This window comes from Chrysochloris asiatica, unplaced genomic scaffold (genome assembly GCF_000296735.1).
Source record: "Chrysochloris asiatica unplaced genomic scaffold, ChrAsi1.0 scaffold00616, whole genome shotgun sequence".
In the NCBI taxonomy this organism is placed as follows: Eukaryota; Metazoa; Chordata; class Mammalia; order Afrosoricida; family Chrysochloridae; genus Chrysochloris; species Chrysochloris asiatica.
This window is the reverse complement of record NW_006409134.1, coordinates 88,647-91,456: the sequence shown is the minus strand read 5'-3', so window position 1 is coordinate 91,456 and position 2,810 is coordinate 88,647. Positions and strand designations below refer to the sequence as shown.

The 2,810-nt window shown below is 46.3% G+C and overlaps 1 pseudogene; it reads right to left on the bottom strand.

The window, feature by feature from the left end:
- LOC102824971 overlaps positions 1 to 1,816 on the bottom strand; it is a 5,638-nt pseudogene extending 3,822 nt beyond the window's left edge.
- Positions 1,817 to 2,810: the final 994 nt, after the last annotated feature.

Here is a 2,810-nt window from a genome sequence, read left to right as displayed (position 1 = left end):
TGTTTGGTAAGGTGAAGGGCTAGAGAAAAAAGGAACAGCCCCAGCAAGATGGATTGGCAAATTGGCAGCATCAATGGGCTCAAGCATGACAACAATTACGAGGTTGGCCCAGGATCGAACAGTGTTCTGTTCTGTTGTGCATAGGGTTGCAGTAAGTTGGAACCAAATCGATGGCACCTAACAACAACAACAAAAACTGGAGAAGGGCTATAGAGGGAGCTGGTGAACAGATCATGGCTGGGAGAGTCCACCCTTGTGGAAGAATCAGCAACTGGGGTAATGGATTCCAAGGGTTAGGCTGGGCTGGGGAGGGTACATATAATCTTCCCATTCTTCTCATGTACTGCCCTTTGCTTTTCCACATAGCTTTCGCCTTATCCTGTGTCCTTCTCCTTCTGGGGTTTGCAATTTACTGCCCGGCCAGGGGAGGAGGGGGGAGTGGTGGTAGGGGGGAAAAGGGTAGGAATCTCCCCAATATGAGGGGACACACCTCTACTGAAGGAAATAGAAGTGACTATGGCTGTTCCATTCTCCAGAACAGTGGAGAGGGAGACCTCTGGCTGCTTCTTAGTAGAGGAAACATCCCTCTCCTCAGGGGAAGAGGTTGTCTCCACAGGCAAGGCTTTGATTTCCAGCTCAAAGAGCTGAGACATAGCACTCTCTTCCTCCAGAGGCAACTTTCAGTTCTCCATTGCTTTCAGTATTCCTGCTGGAAAGAGCCAGCAGCTCCTCTGACAGTGAAGATGGGGATAGTAGGAGTCTTTTGTTTGTCTGCTCCCTTGAAGACTTACCTGTCTCTTTGCCAGGTTCCATGCTCTTCTTAGGGGAGATGTGTGATAGGGGCAGGGGCCTCTTGCCTCCATTCTTGCCTGCTTCCTCCTCCTCTTTTCTGGCCCCTGACATTCCTGCATCTGTTCCAGATACTCCTCCTCTTCCTCATCATTACTTTCCTCATCTTCCTCTTCTATTTCAGCCATGAAGGTGGTAGGGCACCCCTGAGATGCCAAATAACTAGGGCCCTCACCAGAATCTGAGGAGGCTCTGGGAAGATCTGCAGAATGGGAAGGGATGACTTGGGGAAGTCGGGCTCTTCTTCTCTGCCTCTCATCCTTCTCACTCTTGTCTTGCATCACTGCATGTTTGGAGATAACCTTAACTTGTTAGCTCCTGCAGCTATGTGGAGTGGGGATCGTCCAGTTCTAAAAGATCCAGCTCCTTCTCCTGGAGCGTTTGCATGTATCTCTGCCACATAGAGAGCCAGTAGCTGTTCCAAGCAATTGGATCTGCCTCCGGGAACCACGAGTCCTTGGAGGTTCAGCGGCAGTAGTCTCAGTATTTGTGGGGTCTGAGTATGGGTCAGTGGGAGGGTTATTTCCAGAGGGCTCACTGGAGGTGGTGGCAGCAGGGGACAAGTTCAGCTTCTTCGTGCCTTAAGAACAGTTAAGAGCTCATTGACATAGACATAAAGCTTAGCTGGTCGGCTCCCGGCTCGAGACAGGACTCGACAGTGACTGTTGCAGAACTCTGCAAAAGCCAAAAACAGAGAGTGGGTACGCTGCTGTGGGTTATAGAGGAATGGGACCACTTCATGGTGGTCTGCTGTCTGCACCTTACACAGTTCGAGGAACTCTTCAAACAGCTTCTAATTCTCCAATTTCTAGCATTTCTTGCCGCCAGAAATACTGCTGCCTCCGACCCCACTGGGCTCGGAGGAGCCAGGGGCTTCTGCCTGGGATGAGACCAGATTGGGTGGGGGTGGGAGGGCCCTGGCTGGGCAGCTGCTTCATCTTCATCGTCATCATCCAGCACAAAGATGCTGTTATCGGTAACCGTGGGCGATCAAATCCCCCAGAAAGAAGTTGTGGGGATTTCAGAAGTCCTGCTGAGAAAAGGTTTCAAGAGGTGACCCTTGCCGCTGTCCTCATAGCCTCTCATGGTTCTCACTTCCTCCCACCCAGAAAATAACTTTTTAAATTACATAAAAGTATATACATGGACTTCACAACATGACATACACAGAAATCAAATCGACTGCATGGTGAAAAAGCTGCATCTCATCAGCCAAAATAAGACCAATGGCAGACTGTAGAATAGACCATCAATTGCTCATATGCAAGTTCAGGCTGAAGTTGAAGAAAATTAAATCAAATGCACCAGAGTCAAAATTGGATATTGAACACATCTCATCTGAATTTAGAAATCAGATCAAGAATATATTTGATGCATTAGAGACATGACCAAAGACCAGAAGAGTGGTTGGATATTATCAAGTACATCATACAGGAAAAAAGCAAAAGGTCATTAGAAAGAAGGAAACAGCCAAAATGAATGTCAGAAGAGACTCTGAAACTTGCTTTTCAGCATGGAGATACAAAACGCTGAAAGAAATGAGTAAGCAGAAGAGCTGAACAAAAATTTTTAAAGGACAGCTTGAGAAGAAGATGTCAGATTAAATGTGCAATGACCTGGAGTTAGAAAACTAAAAAGGAAAAACACTCTCAGCTTTTCTCAAGCTGAAAGAACTGAAGAAAAAGTTCAAGCTTCAACTTGAAATATTGAAGTATTCTGTGAGCAAAATATTGAAGCATGTGAAGAAGATGGAAGGAATACACAGACTAACCATACCAATAATAATTGAACAATGTTCAAGCATTTCAGGAGATGGCGTATGATCAAGGGCCAATGGTACTGAAGGAAGAATTCCAAGGTGCACTGCAGACATTGGCAAAGAAAAAGGCTCTGGAAATTTCTGGAATACAAATTCAAATCTTTCAACAAATTGATAAAACACTAGAGGCATTCACTAAACT